The sequence below is a fragment of the Oryx dammah genome, unplaced genomic scaffold (genome assembly GCF_014754425.2).
Source record: "Oryx dammah isolate SB20612 unplaced genomic scaffold, SCBI_Odam_1.1 HiC_scaffold_23, whole genome shotgun sequence".
Taxonomy (NCBI): Eukaryota; Metazoa; Chordata; class Mammalia; order Artiodactyla; family Bovidae; genus Oryx; species Oryx dammah.
In genome coordinates, this window is record NW_024070207.1 from 120,180,167 (window position 1) to 120,197,725 (window position 17,559).

At 41.1% G+C, this 17,559-nt stretch overlaps 1 long non-coding RNA gene across 1 annotated transcript in view; it reads right to left on the reverse strand.

The window, feature by feature from the left end:
• Positions 1–13,684: 13,684 nt before the first annotated feature.
• The window catches only part of LOC120882436, a 27,114-nt gene continuing 23,239 nt past the window's right edge, over positions 13,685–17,559 (reverse strand). Inside the window, exon 2 of the long non-coding RNA XR_005725505.1 lies at positions 13,685–15,051. This is a non-coding gene — a long non-coding RNA (uncharacterized LOC120882436). The remainder of the gene's footprint in view (positions 15,052–17,559) is intronic.

Below are 17,559 nucleotides of genomic sequence, written 5' to 3' on the forward strand. Positions count from 1 at the left end.
AATTCATTTCCCTGTTTTTTCTAGAAAGATTTTGCTTTTCTTGTTTCCTAGTCCACCTGGAATTGATGTTTGTTTATGGGGGAAATTAGGGCTCTAACTTTAGAAATGAGGAGGACAGCAGATAAGATTATCTCAGGATTTTGCGTTTTGTTCGGTTAGTTGGTTAGTTTGGGTTTTGAAACTCAGTTTTCTTTTCAGGGGAGTGAATTTTTCCTTTTTTTGAAAAAATTATTTTTTATCTATTTTAATTGAAGGATGATTGCTTTACAATATTGGATTGATTTCTGCCATACTTTAACATGAATTACCCATAGATGTACATATGTCCCCCCCTTGAGAGTTTTTTGTTTTTATTCTATTTTTTTCAATTATGTTTGCTATGGAGAATAGTTTTAACTGCAGATTCGCAACAGAATTGATTCGAGAGTAATGTTCAGAGCCTAACATTATGGCCCCTTTCCTTTCCATGGACATCTCTGTTACCAGACTTGGTCCAGTGGGGACTTGAACAAGAGTGTACAGCTATAGACATGAATAAAATGAAGCTCAAGTCAAAGAATAGGAAGAAAAAATGTCTGAGTGGTGACACCATGATGACATGGGCATTTATCAACATATCAACACTTACCAACAATCCAGATCTATGCCCACCTGACTGAGTCTCATAGAACTGGGATCTGGGACCAAGTTGTTGGGGCCACCATAAAAATTGTTTTTGCATTATGGTGCATGGGGTCACACAGAGTCAGACATGACTGAAGCGACTTAGCAGCAGCAGCAGCAGCATGTAGTGCAGATAAAATGTTGGATAACAAGTTCATCCTTGTCCATTGTGAGTCTTAATTCACAAGTTTCAACAAGGAGCAACGGAATGAGGGTGATGGATGCTCAGAGACCTCAGGAAGCACCCAAGTTCTTAGAGCTTTCAACTCCCTTGGACTACTGGCTGGAATCCCCATGTAGACTAGGAAAGTAAGGAAGGAGACAGTGAAACTGCCTGCAGTCCTTGCACACATCTGGCCCGGCAGGCTGACAGAGCCTTTGTGTCTCTCCTTTATCTCTTCAGCTTGTGCCTCTTCCTGTGAGATTTAGCTCCAGCCCACTTCATGCCCATCTTTTTTTATTTTTTAATTTATTTTATTGAAATATAGTTGATTTACAATGTTGTGTTGATTTCAGCAAGGTGATAGTTTTATATATATGGGATTCCCTGATAGCTCATTTGGTAAAGAATCTGCCTGCAATGCAGGAGACCCCGGTTTGATTCCTGGGTTGGGAAGATCAGCTGGAGAAGGGATAGGCTACCCACTCCAGTATTCTTGGGCTTCCCTTGTGGCTCGGCTGGTAAAGAATCCTCCTGCAATGTGGGAGACCCCGGTTCGATCTCTGGCTTAGGAAGATCCCCTGGAGAAGGGAAAGGCTACCCACTCCAGTATTCTGGCCTGGAGAATTCCATGGATTGTATAGTCCATGGGGTTACAAAGAGTTGGACACGACTGTGTGACTTTCACTTTCACTTTCATAATCACTCAGTTGTGTCCAACTCTTTGCAACCCCATGGACTATAGCCCGCCAGGCTCCTCTGTCCATGGGATTCTCCAGGCAAGAATACTGGAATGGGTTGCCATTTCCTTTTCCATGGGATCTTCCCAACCTAGGTATCCAACCCTGGTCTCCCGCATCGCAGGTAGATTCTTTACCATCTGAGCCACCAGGGAAGACCATATATATGTATATATACATATATATACACACACTCTTTTTTATATATTATTTTCCATTATGGCTTATCACAGGATATTAAATATAGTTCCCTGTGCTCTGTAGTAGGAGCTTGTTGTTTTATCTATTTCCTATCTAATAGTTTGAATCCGCTAACCCCAAACTCCCAATTCTTCCCTTCTCCACCTCCCTCCCCCTTGGCAACCATAAATCTGTTCTCTATGTCTGTGAGTCCATTTCTGTCTCATAGATATGTTCATTTGTGTCATATTTTAGATACCACATACAAGTGATATCACATGGTATTTGTTTTTCTCTTTCTGACTTATTTCATTTAGGATGATAAACTCTAGGCCCATCCATGTTGCTGCAAATAGAATAATACTGTTCTTTTTTATGGCTGAGTAGTATTCCATTGTGTGTGTGTGTGTGTGTGTGTTTACCACATCTTTTTTATCTGTTGATGGACATTTAGGTTGTTTCCATGTCTTGACTATTGTGAACAATGCTGCTATGAACATATGGTGCATGTATCTTTTTGAATTATAGTTATGTCCAGGTATAGGCTTCCCTGATAGCTCAGTTGGTAAAGAACCCACCTGCAATGCAGGAGACCTTGGTTGGGTCTGGAAAAGACCCTAGACTTTCACTTTCACTTATGTCCAGGTATATGCTCAGGAGTAGCATTGCTGGATCATATGGTAATTCTGTTTTTACTTTTCTGAGAAAACTCCATACTGTTTTCCATAGTGGCTGTACCAACCTACCTATTCACCAACAGTGTAGGAGGGTTCCCTTTTCGCCATACCCTCTCTAGCATTTGTTATTTGTAGAATTTTTAATGATGGCCATTCTGACCTATGTGAGGTGGTACTTCATTGCAGTTTTGATTTGCATTTCTCTAATAATTAGTGACATTGACCATCTTTTTATGTGCCTGTCCACCATCTGTATGTCTTCTTTGGAGAAATGTCATTTAGGCCTTCCACCCATTTTTCAGTTGGGTTGCTTATTATACCCATATTTATCCCACTGTCTTACTTTCTCTTCATTGAAGCACTTTTTGAAAATGTTGCATTTTTTAAAAAACAGATTTCCATGTTGTTATGGGTTAGATTGTGTCCCCTCAAAAGAAACATAGAAGTCTTAACCCCAGGTACCTGTAGATAGTACTGGAATGCAGTAGGCCCTAAATCCAACATGACTGGTATCCTTGTAGGAAGAGGGAAATTTGGACACAGACACAGAGAAAGAACAGAGCTATGTGAAGACAGAGGCAGAGATTGGGGTTAAACTGCCCCAAACCAGGAATACCTGAGGCTAAGAAGCTTGAAAGAGTGAAGAAGGATTCTTCCCTAGAGCCTTCCTGAGGGCCGTGGCCCTGCCTACGTGGTGATTTAGGACTTTTAACCTCTGGAACTGTGAGGGATTGAATTTCTGCCATATTAAGCCACCAAGTTTGTGGTATTTTGTTCCAGCAGTCACAGGAATCGAATCCACATGTTTACAGTCTATCTTCTACCCAGAGCCTGGCCACATCCACCACAAACATGAAAACAAGGGCAAAGACAGGTCCTGTATGTCCGGCACTTAGAATAGTGCCTAATGCATAGTTGGCTCTCATTAACTATTTCTTGGAGACAGTGACTGTAACATGCTCTGCCAGCACCCTCTTCCTCTACCTCTCTTTCCATCCCTTGACTCTTAGCAAGTCTGACTCAAGACCCTACCGAGAAGCTTTCCCCAGTGACCTCTAACTGCTTCCATGTAGCTTCAAGCTGTGCTGTCCAGTCCGGTGGTGCACTGGGTTTGCTGAGCGCTTGAAATGCGCCTTAAGCTCTGGAGGAACTGAATTTTTTATTTTCTATCACTCTAATTAACTTAAATTTAAATATGAAAAGAAATGCTTCATTCAGTTACTGGAAAAAGTATGCTTGGAACATCTGGGGTATGTGAATCTACTTTTTTCAACTGTCATTTTCATGAAAACCAAATGCTAAGTGGAGATGTCAGATAAAAATTTAGCATCCAAATTGAGATGTGCTTTGAGTGTAAAAGACACTGGATTTTGAAGATTTCAGATGAAAAAAGAATATGTGTTCTCATTGATAGTTTTATTTATTTATTTATTTATTTATTTTTTTTTAAGTTTGCCAGATTATTTTTATTGTAGTATAGTTGATTTACAGTGTTGTGTTCGTTTCTGATGTACAATATAGTGATTATTTATATGTATATATATATCCTTTTTCATATTCTTTTCCATTATGGATTATTACAGGATATTGAATATAGTTCCCTGTGGTATACAGTAGGACCTTGTTGATTGCATTTGGAAATGATAATATCTTGAATATATTGGGTTAAATGGAATAGATTATTAAAATTAGGCTCACCTGTTTATGTTTTAATGTGACTACTAGGATATTTAACATTATAGAAGTGGCTCACACTGTAATTCTGTTGGAGGGAGCTGGCTTAAGTTAACAGTTCTGCAATCAGACGGAGCCTGGTTTGAGCCTCCACTTACTAAGTCTGTGAACCGGGGCAACTGAGACACTTTTCTGAGAGTGGCTTTTGTCATCTATGGCTTGCATGGTCTTGTTACACTTAAAAGAGATAAATAAGGCAATTTGTACAATGAATGGCATAGAAGGACTCGATAATGGCAATTCATTTTGAATTGTATTATAATTATTGCTTTTCCTGATGTGAGCATTACAATGTTTCCACCCGTCATGACCTGCAACAGGAACCTCCCTGTTAAAAATGATCTTAACTTGACCCTGGCTGGCTAGCTAATTTGCAGGACTCAGTACCAAATGAAAATGTGGGGGAAAAAAGAATAAAGTGCTCTTAAAGTCATTAACATATAGGAAGTTTTCTTTACTTCACCAGTTCTTTCTCAGCCTGTGGCCATGGTATTTGCTATTCCAGACCTGGGGCATTCCCCCAGCATCTGTAGGGTACTTGTGATTGAGTACAGACCCTCCCAGACAAGGGGGACCCTGGCCTTGTAAATTGGTGTGATCACACACATTTGTGCACCACCCCTTGGTTGCCACGTTCCTCCTCCAGCCCTCCACTGGCCAATGTAACAAGCTAGGCCAGGAGGCGGGCAGTCAGTCCATCTCCCCTTCCCAGAGGACTGTCACCACATCCACAGTGGCCACGCATGCCCCCAAGGGTGAAAGGCTCCAAGCAGGACACACTCAGAACCCGGATCGTGGCGTGTTGTGGGGAGTGCCCCTCCTCTCACACTCCCCTCCTTCCCTGGGTGATGACAGCCACCCACTCCCACCCAAGATGGAGATGTCGTTTGGCGTGACTGGCTCCAAGGCTTCCTGCATCCTCCAGAGCTCGCAGGGATCAAGCCAATGCCGGGACTTTCTCATCCTGCACCCTCCCTTCCCACCTCTCCTGGGAGCACTTCTGTAGGAAATCACTTGCTCTCAGATTTTCATGTCAGGGTCTGCTTCTGGGGAACATGAGTTCTGACAGACCTTCCTTTTACTGCTTTTAGATAATAATAGCATTTTTGAGGACTGCCATGTACCAAGCATGGTGCTGGACATTTTATCCTGTATCTGTCTTGGTGTGGAACAGAGCAAGCAATGATGATTTGCTTGGAAAGAAAAGCACGAATGTGAAAGAGCAGTCATCATTTTGCAGAACAGAGCGCTTAGATTAAAGGAGTAATGTGACACATTTTCAATTAGCAAGGCTCCCGAGACAGAATTGCCCCGTCATCAGTGTGCTGTTTTCAGTGTTATTCAGGCAGTCAGATGGAGCTCCATAGGATTTAAAGAAGCTGAAGACTTTATTTGCTACCTTTAAGCCAAAGTATTCTTAAGATAAACATACAGACTCACTTAGACATGACCATACGTGACACCAAGGAGCAAAATCATTTATTTTACTCTAATGGTGTAAATGAGAGAAACTCCACTGGAAAAAAAAATACACTATGTGCGAAGGCAAAGTGCAGTCTTTCTTTCTCTTAAAAGCCACATTTTATTCAGATGAATAGTAGCAGTTATCCTAGAGAGAACAGAAGAGAAAAAAAAATCCTCTCTTTTAAGTAGGCAATTGGATCATCAAAGAATTTCTTTGATCCCCAAGAGTCTACTTAAATTAGAGAATTATGTCTAATGCTCTTCACTCCTGTCATCATCCAGAAAGTAATTTTTCTGCTTTAAAATGAAAGCACGATTTTTCCCTTTTCAATTCGAAAAGTGAGCAACTGTACCCACAGGAAGGTGAAAATGCTGAACAAAATGTTTTTTTTTAAATTGGGCATAGGTATAGTTTATGTAAATCCTGACAACTTACAAAAGTTCCGTCCGTCCATGGGATTTTCCAGGTAAGAGTACTGGAGTGGGATGCCATTGCCTTCTCCTATGTTCATTTAATAAGTCTATATTTTAGGAAACTTGGAACATATAATCCTAAGCAAACATTAGGATACAAGGTCAAGACAATTGAAAAGCCTATTTAATCCATAGCTAAGTAGAATATAATGTCATCATAATTTTTAACCAGTTTCCATGTATGTCTATGGATGATTCATCCAGAATGTTTGTTTGGTACGCCCAAAATCTGACTTCTTTGCAATAGCATCCTGAAAAAGAAGGGCTATAAGGGGTGCAGAAGATAGTCCAAGCAAAAAAATGTTTACTGTTTATATTGGCATAGGTATTACGTAGATATTTTTAACTTCGTTTTTTGGATACATATTAAATTTTCAAGGTACAAAGTTCAAAGTCACAAAGGAATACACAGCCAAAAGTCACCATGTCCTCACCTACCCATTTCTTCCCCCATGTTATTAGTTTCTTGTGTATCATCCGAAGGTTTTCTCTGCACACACAAGCAAATGGGAATCCATTATTTCCTTCTCTTTTTATATCCATATCATACAGTGGAATGTCCCTTGCTTTTTTGCACTTAATAATAATAATGATCTTTTTAAGCAAAAGCTATTAATAAAGTCTTCGAGGGTTTCCCTGGTGGCTCAGTGGTAAAGAGTCCACTGGCCAATGCAGGAGACATAGGTTCGATCCCTGATCTGGGAAGATACCACATGCCACAGAGCAACTAAGCGCATGCACCACGACTACCGAGCCTGTGCTCTAGAGCCCAAGAGCCGCAACTACTGAGCCCACGTGCTGCAACTGTTGAGCCCTCATGCCCTAGAACCCATGCTCCACAAGAGAAACCACCGCAATGAGAAGCCTGCACACCACAACTAGAGAGTAGCCCCCACCTGCCACAATTAGAGAAAAATCCTGCACAGCCATGAAGATCCAGCACAAGCGAAATAAATAAATAAGTCTTTGAACCTCAAATTTAATTCAGTACCATAACAGGAGATTCCCAAAGTGACAAGCCCTGGACAACCAATATCTGAATCACCAAAAGCAGATGTCTCAGCCCAGCTTAGACATAGAGACTCAGAAATGTGTGTGTGTGACCTGAAGTTATGAGCAAAAGAGCACTGGAGTCAAACAGATCTGGGTTAGATTCAAATCCAGTCTCTCTGAGTGTGCCTACCTCAGGCAGGAGGGATAATGGTGTCTACCTCCGGGTCCCTGGAAGGGGTAGAGATAAGATGCACGTTCACAGTAGGACACCATATCAGGATCTGATGTGTCAGCCCATAGCATCCGGGGCTTCCCAAGTAGCACTAGTGGTAAGGAACCTGCCTGCCAATGCGAGAGACATAAGAGATGTAGATTTGATCCCTGAATCAGGAAGATCCCCTGGAGGAGGAAATGACAACCCACTCCAGTATTCTTGCCTGCAGAACCCCATGAACAGAGGAGCCTGCAGGCTGCAGTCCATAAGGTTGCAAAGAGTTGGACATGACTGAAGCGAGTTAGCACATGTAGGCACCCACACCAGCATCTTATAGCTGTCTCTCTGGAAGTTCTAGCAACTGCTCCCACCAGTCTCACTTCTGGCCAAGCAGGGAGCTGCTGTCCCTTCCTTTCTTGCCAACTTGTCACATTCCCTTGCTGTTGCTCAGTCACCCACCCAGTCGTTTTCAACTCTGCAACCCTATGGACTGTAGCCCGCCAGAGACTCCCTCTGTCCATGGGATTCTCCACGCAAGAATACTGAGTGAGTTGCCATTTCCTACACACTCCCTTACCTTACCATTAACTGAAGAGATAGATCGTGAGTAAGAGGTTCATGGGTAGAATTCTTCCGGCACATTCATTCAGGGGGGTAACAGGCACAAACAAATAAAGTATATATTACCACACAAACTGAAAAGTAAACAGAGAAGATTTAAAGAAAGAGAACATTTGCAGGTGGTAGCTCAGAAAATCTCTGAGGAGTTGACATTTCAAGGTCACCAAAAAATTACCAGTTGATGTCGGACTAATGTTCGCACTGAAAACAATTTTCAGTGTTGAATGTGGAACGGAAAACAACCATTTGAAGGCACCGCAGGGTATCTAAGACAAGCAGGGCTGGAAGCTTTGTGAAAAGAGGATCCCTGGAAGTGAACTCCACGTTCACCTCAGCTTTTCCCTGAGAGCACTTCACACTCGTGGCCCCGGTGGACAGTAGCCATGTTTCTGAGCTGAGGAGATGGAGGTCACAGTCTGAAGCTGCCGGAGTGACTGGAACTTGACAGTGGGAAAGTTTCCGAGAGACTTTGAGCCCCAAACTCTGCACAAAATTTCCCCTCAAGAGATTGGCTATCTCTAAGCTGTCTATGCACAAGGTGAAACTCTAGGAAACCCATCAGGAACTAAGGGAATTCCCTGGAGGCCCAGTGGTTAGGACTGAGTGTTTTCACTCCTGGGGCCCAGGTTCAGTCCCCAGTTGGGGACTAAGATCCCACAAGCCATGAGGTATAGCCAAAAATAAAAGGAAAATAGCAATTGACAGGCTAACGAGGCAGGCAGAGGTGGCGGCAGCCACACAGGACTAGAAAGACAGAAGTAAGTGACAGCTGCAACTCTGCCAAGGTAGAGAGGCCTTTAGAAATACCTCGCCCTGGTAAACACTCCTAGGCTATGAGTGAGCACATGCAAATATGCTCTAGGATTAAGGGAAAAACCGAAATAGACCATCCCTCACAAAACCTAAAAACTGAGACTTCGTAAGACCTGAGTGAGCCACTAGCATTTTATTTGCCTACCAACAGAAAAGTTCACCCTCTTTGGAAAAGGAAAATATCATTCAGAGCCTCTGTAGTTTGTTGCCCACAATATCCAGCATCCACCAAAATAATTACAGACCATGCTAAAAGTAAAAAAGCAGGAGGAATGACCAAAATGCAACAGAAATAAAACAAGCAATTTAAACAGAATGACACGTGATTTATCATATTAAAATCTTAAAATAATTAAGATTAATAGAATCTTAAAATAATTCATATGAAAAAGATGAAGATTCAGCTGATGGGTTTAATATTAGTTCAGATACAATGGACAGAGGACGACAAATGAGTTGTAGTTGTTTAGTGACTCAGTTGCGTCTGACTCTTTGCGGCCCCATGGACTGCAGCACGCCAGGCTTCCCTGTCCATCATCAAACTCCCGGAGCTTGCTCAAACTCATGTTCATTAAGTCAGTGATGCCATCCAACCATTTCATCCTCTGTTGTCCCCTTCTCCTCCTGCCTTTTATTTTTCCCAGCATCAGGGTCTTTTCCAATGAGTTGCCTCTTCTCATCGGGTGGCCCAAGTATTAGAGTTTCAGCTTCAGCCTCAGTCCTTCCAGTGAATATTCAGGGTTGATTTCCTTTAGGATGGACTGGTTTAATCTCCTTGCTGTCCAAGGGACTCTCAAAAGTCTTCTCCAACACCACGGTTCAAAAGCATCAATTCTTCGGTGCTCAGCCTTCTTTATGAGCCAAGTCTCACATCCTTATATGACTACTGGAAAAACCATAGGTTTGACTATACAGACAAATAAGTATATATCTATAAATTTATGCACAGAATATAAAAAAATAGAAAATACAGAAAGGAGCTTAATAGCCATGTAGAACATAGAGAATAGGCCTACTGCAGGTGTAACTATACTCCTAGAAAGAAAAGAAATTAAGAGAATGGAATACAACCAATGTTCTAAGCAAAATGGTACAGCTAAGAATTTTTCCAATACTGATTAAACCAATGAAAGATGCCAACCCACAGAGTCAAGAAGCTCAGTGAATTCCAAACTGAATAAATACCAAAAACACACATAGGCATATCTTAGTTTAACTGTGGAAATGGAGGCTTCATGGTGTATTTTCAATCTCTGGTTGGGACAAACATCTCCCTCAAGGGAAAAGAGGAGAGCTCGTACAATGTTTGCATATCAGATGAGAATATTTCCATAGAACAAGAAGGTTACTTTTATATGTGAGAGAGAAGTAGGGCAGAGGGAGGATGACTGAAGGAGTGAAGTGCTCCAAAAAGGTAGAAGAGGATGGGATCCAGAGCTCAAGTGCAAGGGTTGGAGGGAAGAAAACCATTGCAACCCAGTGGTAGGGCCTATGCATTTGTGTGTGTGTGTGTGCATGTGTGTGTGTGTGTGTGTGTGTGTGTGTGTGTGTGTGTGTGTGTGTGGAGTGGGCTTGCAAAAAATGGAGTCATTCTGTACATCTTGTTTTGTATCCTACTTTTTTAACTTTATCCATTATCAAGGACTGTGTGAAGTGTTAGTTGCTCAGTCATGTCTGACTTTTTGTGACCCTATGGACTACAGCCTGCCAGGCTCCTCTGTCCACGGGATTCTCTAGGCAAGAATACTGGAGTGGGTTGCCACTCCCTTCTCCAGAGGATCTTCTTGACCCAGGAATCAAACCTAGATCTCCTGCATTGTAGGTGGATTTTTTACCATATGACCCACCAGAGAAGCCCACATAAATGCTATTAGGGCCTCTAGTCCTTAAGCACGTCAATGCCTATAACCCAGCTTCCCACATCATCTCCTGTATCTCCTTTCCCAGAAGGCTCTCTGTGTCATTGTAGTTGCTCTGACCACCCACTGGCAGACTAGAAGTGCCAGGGAATTAATCCCTCCTGGGAGCAGCTCTCAACAAATGACTGAAGGGAGGTGGTAAGTAAAAATACCTCAAGTCCCCTGCCCCTGAGCTGAGGTAACTTTGAGATATGGTTTTACACTGGCTCCCCAAATCTCATCACTTCCCCATTCTTTACTACAGTTTCCTTTACACCCCCCCAAATAAACTACTTGCATCTGAATTCTTGTCTCAAGAGTCTTCTAAGGGAATCCAATCTAAGACATCTTTAGTGAATACCCATAAATTGGAAAACTGCCAGATTGTAATTGGCACTATATGTGTTTGCTATCATTATTACTATTATTATTGTTACTACTATCTCCATTTTTAATGGTTGGAAACCTCACCATTAATAGTTGTCCTAAAATGCCTCTACCTTGTTTTGCTAAGGAATCGTTTTATTCACCAAGAAACTGAACTTGCCCCATCATTTCCATTTCCTAGGCTACAGCAGGCCTTTACCCTAGCAAAATTCTTAGAAATTGAATCGCCTGTATCTGAATTACATTTTTTTGTTGTTGTAATCATTCTCCAAAGCCTTCACACTCTTCTCTCTCATTCACATATAAGGCATGCATTATTAATTAAATGACAATGTTATTATAGCCAGTAATTGAATTACCCCATAGCTCCTGCCTGCAGTAATTAACATCTATCAAAATAAAAGAGGAGGAGTTGTGTTGCCCTTATTACAAATGGTTTGGCTTCATGGGGCTTTGACCAAATTAGATAGAATCAAACTAACAGGTGATTGAATTAAGTGAAAGGCATCATCCTTGCATTGCCCTTATTTGTTTCCAGACATGAATGAATATCAAGAATCAGCTTTAGAGTCCACTAATTTTTCCTTAAGAAACTTCTTCTTTGTAAGTGCAAACCCAGGAACAGGACTATGCTTTTAAACTGACAAATGGTGTTCTCATCAGACTATATTTAGGAGCTGTTCTACACCCAAGAAACTACTTAGAGATAAGTTAAGAATAACCAATTAAATCGAAAAACGATTCTACAGCCACAGTACCAATTATGGGCATAACCAAAGAGCAGTTTGTATGCAAGAATACTTGTAATATCAGAATGGTGTCAGAGCCAGTCAATAGCTATCAATTTTGATTAGCGTAAAGCAAAACAGTAACACGAGGAAGTGCTGAGCAGGCCAAAATCTGAATCAAATGGAAGTTCTGTCATGAATAGGCAAACAGATGGTCTTCCAAACAGAGATGCGATTGTATACAGAAAAATCAGTAAAAAAAAAAAAAATACAGAACCACCCCCAAAATTAAAGAACTTTTCACCAAACCACATCCCTATCAGTATTCAGAGCCCCATGAACCACAAAAATGTAATGAACTCTGTATTTGTAACAATATGCATGACAGCTGTAGACTTCAGCAGAAACAGACTACTTTCCTTCTCTACCCGAATTCACAATGATGAAACCTGCCTTAACTGGAACCTTCCTCTCTTTAGACACTGTTTCCTCACTCCGGTGCACAATCACACATGCCACTGTAGCCATCGCTCACCGGTTAGCTAATGGCAGCTTAGCCGAACTTGTTCTAGCCTAGACTGCCTGGGATAGTTTAGGCTGTTGTGCTAGCTGAATGACTTTCCTCTCGAAAGTGTCCTGATTTGAAAGATAAATTAGGGGTCCTGTGGTGCCCGCATCAAAGGATTCCAACATATATTTTCATTCTCTTCTGATATGACATAATAAAGAGTTCCAAACCTCAGTTAGCATTCCTGAACATTTCCGAATTTCCTTTCAGATGTTCGCTATCTCAGATGCTAGAGCATGGTAGGCTTATGGAATAGATTCAGGGGAGAATAAATGAATTAGGGAATGAAAGAATATCTCCTGGTCCTCATACAAATTTGAGATAATTTATGCAAGTTTCTTGATGAGGTATTCCTTCCCTTAATATGTAAATGATGGTCTACTAGATTGAAGGCAGGGATAAGTAGTATGCCTTTATTTTGAATTCTCAGGTGGCTCAGTGGTAAAGAACCCGCCTGCCAATGCAGGAGAAGTAAGAGATGCAGTTTCGATCCCTGGATCAGGAAGATCCCCTGGAGGAGTGCATGGCAACCCACTCCAGTATTCTTGCCTGGAGAATCTCATGGACAGAGAAGCCTGACGGGCTCCAGTCCACGTAGTCACAAAGAGTCAGACACGACTGAAGCGACTTAGTACGCAAAAGCATTATTATGAAGCCAAGGCGCTTCCATGCTTAAAATTTCTTCAATAATAAAAGGGAGTTGTCCTTAAAGAAAAGTGAGTTTCACATGTACAAACAGCTCTTTAACTTCATCATAAATAATTTGAAAATCAAACTTTGTGACAACCTAGAGGGGTGGATGGGGTGGGGTGTGGGAGGGAGATTCAAGAGAGAGATGACATATGTGTCCTTATGGCTGATTCACGTTGTTGTATGGCAGAAACCAACACAAACTTGTAAAGCAATTATCCTCCAATTAAAATAAAAATAAAGCTGCGTAAATATCAAATAAGATCAGGTGGATGTAAGAACATTCTAGAAGTCAATAACCTCACTTTTTCTTCAATGTAACAGTATTCTATCTGGCATTTACCTGTCTCAACAGGATCTTCTAAGCAATCATCCATCAAGATGATAAAGTATTGAAGAGGCTGGCTGCAAGAAGTAGTGGGCTCTTTGTACCTTGAGGCATACCAGAAGAAAATAAATAACCACCTCTCCTGAGTGCTATGGACATTCATCTTCTGAACCAGCTGATTTTTCCAGTTACTTTCCAGCCATACAAACTCTATGATTTGTTGGAACTTTGAAATCTTCTGTAGGCAATAGGCTAATACAAATGATATAGCATTAAGTACATTCAAGGAAAATGCGACCTTGCATAGACATAAAATTGCAAATGTCCAAATTAGAAAAATTAAGGTCATGAGCTTAAACAATAAAACAATTTATTTCTAAAAAATAAATTAGTTACTCACTGGAGAAAACTTGGAAGACACAGATACAGCAAATAAGAAAAATCACTCACTTCCAACATGGTTAACATTTTGGTTTATGTCTTATGTACAAGTGGATGACTAATGTATACACCCATGTAACTTCCACCAGAATCCAGAAGTAGAATATTTGCACTTCCCCCCAGAAACCCCCTTGTGGCTCCTTCTAATCAGTCCCACTCTCCATAGGCAAACACTGACCTGATTGCCATAACGGTAGAGTAGTTTTGCCTGCAAACTGCATCGAAATGGAATCCCACAACAAAACGCTCTTGAGATTCATTCACACTGCTGCATAGATGAGCAGTTAACATTAAAAAAATTGCTTAGCCATTTCCCACCATATATATATATAGTGGCATTCCGTTGTATACCCCATTTTGTTTTGTCTATTTCATATTGATAGCCAAGGGTAGGTAGAGTGTAGACTCGGTTGTAGAGGAGAGAACTGGAAAGTTCTCAAACCAGCCACAGAGATGAAAGCTATAGTCCTCACTCACTTTCCTCATAAAGGTTTTGGCAGGAAAAAAGATCAACCAGACTTGCAAAGAAGCCATTTCCAGAACTGATTATAAAATTCAAGGACATCCGAGTGGCACAAAGGATGATGCTCTGAGGCACCAGCAAGATTCCCTGTAAGGACTGAAGCACTCATTTCACCAACTGCCAGAAGTCCTAGTGGCTGATGACCCTCTCCTGAAGAATGCTGACCTACCAAGGTTCTAGTCCCTCCCTGGGAGAAGCCAGCAGCCAGTGAGTGGTCAGAATGAGGTACAAAAGCCAGGCCTCCTTTACCTCAAGGCAGGGTAGTTCTAAAGGGCTCTCTCTCCATTGCAAGATTCCCTGACTGGTCGATTGAAGCAGCACATTGCAGCTCTTCAACTTTTCCCTCTGCTTATTCACACTTCTGTCAGCACTCATGGGTCTTGTTCCTTTGAGCTCTTTCCCATCGAGCTTCTGCAAGCACATGTCACAGTCTCAGAACCGCTTCCTTGTGGAATCTGAATCACAATAAGCAAGTTTTGAAGTGAGGTAAAGTCTTACAATTTTGTTCTTGTTTTTCAAGATTGTTTTTATAATTCTAGGTCTGTTGCATTAACATGTACATTTTAGAATGTACATGTTTAGTTATCTACTTCTACCAAAAGCCTTCTGGCATTTGGATTGGAATGGTGTGGAGTCTGTGGATCAGTTTGGGGCTGAGGCTAATCTTTTTCCCATATGGATATCCAGCTGTTCCAGGAATTTTTTGAAAAGATTATCCTTGCCTTCATTGAATTACCTTGACATGATCATGTCATCTGCAAATAAAAACAATACAATGTTAGATGCAAACTATTATATAGAGAATGGATAAACAACAAGGACCTACTGTATAGCACAGCAAACTATATCCAATACCCTGCAATAAACTATAGTGGAAAAAATATGTAAAAGAATGTATGTGTGTATATATACGTGTGTGTGTGTGTGTGTGTGTGTGTGTGTGTGTGTATAAGAGAGTCACTTTGCTGTATGGCAGAAGTTAACACAATATTATAGATCAACTATACTTCAGTAAAATAATTTTTAAAAAAATACAATGTGGAATAGAAGTTGTGAGAGCAGATATACTTGCCTTCTTTCCAGTTTTTGGAAGAAGCATTTGCTCTTTCATCAGTGAATACGTTAGCTGTAGGTTCCCCTACCATGACCACCAAGTTGAAATACCATTTTTATTGAATACCAAATTCCCCTATATTCATGGGCCTGTTTCCAATGATCTGTCTTTTCCCACAATAGCATCACCATGTTTTCATCACTATAGTTTTATTGATCATTTTTATATCAGGTAGATCAAGTTTTTCTTTTTTTATTATTTTCTTGGTTATTCTCCACCCGTTTACTCTTCTAGATAAATTTTGAAGTGAAGTGAAGTGAAGTGAAGTCGCTCAGTCGTGTCTGACTCTTTGCGACCCCATGAACTGTAGCCCACCAGGCTCCTCAGTCCATGGGATTTTCCAGGGAAGAATACTGGAATGGGTTGCCATTTCCTTCTCCAGGGGATCTTTCCAACCCAGGGATCGAACCCGGGTCTCCTGCGTTGTAGGCAGACACTTTACCATCTGAGCTTAGAATACTATTTATTTGTGCAATTTTTGTTGTTCCTGTTTTTTCTTTCTTGCTGTCTGTGTTAGTCAAATGTTTTATTATTCCATTTTAATTCCTCTTTGACTTTTTATCTATAATTGTATTACTTTCATAGTTATTCTAAGCATTATTATATGCATCCTGAACTTATTAAAAACTATGTAGATTTAACATTATACCACTACACATAAAATAAAATATAAGACTTTGTAACACTTGAATTCTATTAACCCCCCATTATTGTTTTCATATATATTATTAATGCCACAGAAAAATATCACTTTTGCTTTAAAAAGTAAGTTGTATTTTAAAGAAATTAAAATTAAAAACAAAAAGAGCCTTTGCATTTATGCAAATATTGATGATTTCCAGTTTTCTTTATTCTTTTGTATTTGAGGTAGCCTTTAATGACAGTGACACTGAAAACTCAGCCTCTGTGCACTGGCCCCATGGCCCCAAATCAAATCTTGAAGACAGAGTTTTGGGAGAAGTAGGGAAGAATAGCTTTATTGCTTTACCAGGAAAAGGGGGACACAGTGGACTCCTGCCTTGGAAAACTGTATGTCCCAACCCAAGAGGATTTGATGAAGAGCTTTTATAGTAATGGTTCAGGAATGCAATTGGTAAGATTAAGGTATGTGCAGGGCCTTCCTTAATCTGGTCTTCCATAATCTGGTGGGCTCTGGATACCATTCTTTGGTTCCTTTTATCTGGCCTCACGTGGTCTTCTCTGAAATGAAGAATGCTACATCTTGTATTTGCTGGGGGTTTTTGGTCTGCGAGGATTTCTCAGGTGGCCCTAGTGGTAAGGAACCTGCCTACCAAGGCAGAATGCAGAAGATGTAAGAGACACAGGTTCGATCCTTGGGTCGGGAAGATCCCCTGGAGGAGGACATGGCAACCCACTCCAGTATTCTTGCCTGGAGAATCCCATGGACAGAGGAGCCTGGTGGGCTACAGTCCATGGGGTCGCAGAGTGGGACACGACTGAGTGACTGAGCACACAGCACTTTAGCTTTACAGAAGAGCTCAAAGATACCCTTCTGTGTATACCAGGACTCTGCCCCAAGGCTTCTTGGCTGCTCCTCCCTTGTCTCTGCATCCCTTCCCTTCCCTGATTGGCAACTGTTTGAATCTGCCCTTTGAAACTTGGAGAAGGTCCTGGAGGCTGGAGTCTGTTCCTTACTAATAAGGAACAGGGCACCCACTCCAGTGTTCTTGCCTGGAGAATCCCAGGGACAGCGGAGCCTGGTGGGCTGCCATCTATGGGGTCGCACAGAGCCTAAAGAAAAAAAAAATTCAACTAGAATTCTAAATTCAGTTAAAAAAAAAAACCCAACACAAATCTATATCCAGAGAAAGTGTCTTTTAAAACTAAAAGGGATTTCTTTAGGCCCAAGGAGCCCCACAGGTCTTGCTCAGTTTCACATTTCCCTTGGGCCTAAAGAAATCCCTTTTTCATTTCCTGCACTTCCTGCTTGGAGCGTATTCCTTCATCATTTGTTCTCTCAAAATATATTTTTAATTTTTCCCTTTTAGTTTTAAAAGACACTTTCTCTGGATATAGATTTGTGTTGGGTTTTTTTTTTTAACTGAATTTAGAATTCTAGTTGAATTTTTTTTTTCTTTAGGCTCTGTGCGACCCCATAGATGGCAGCCCACCAGGCTCCGCTGTCCCT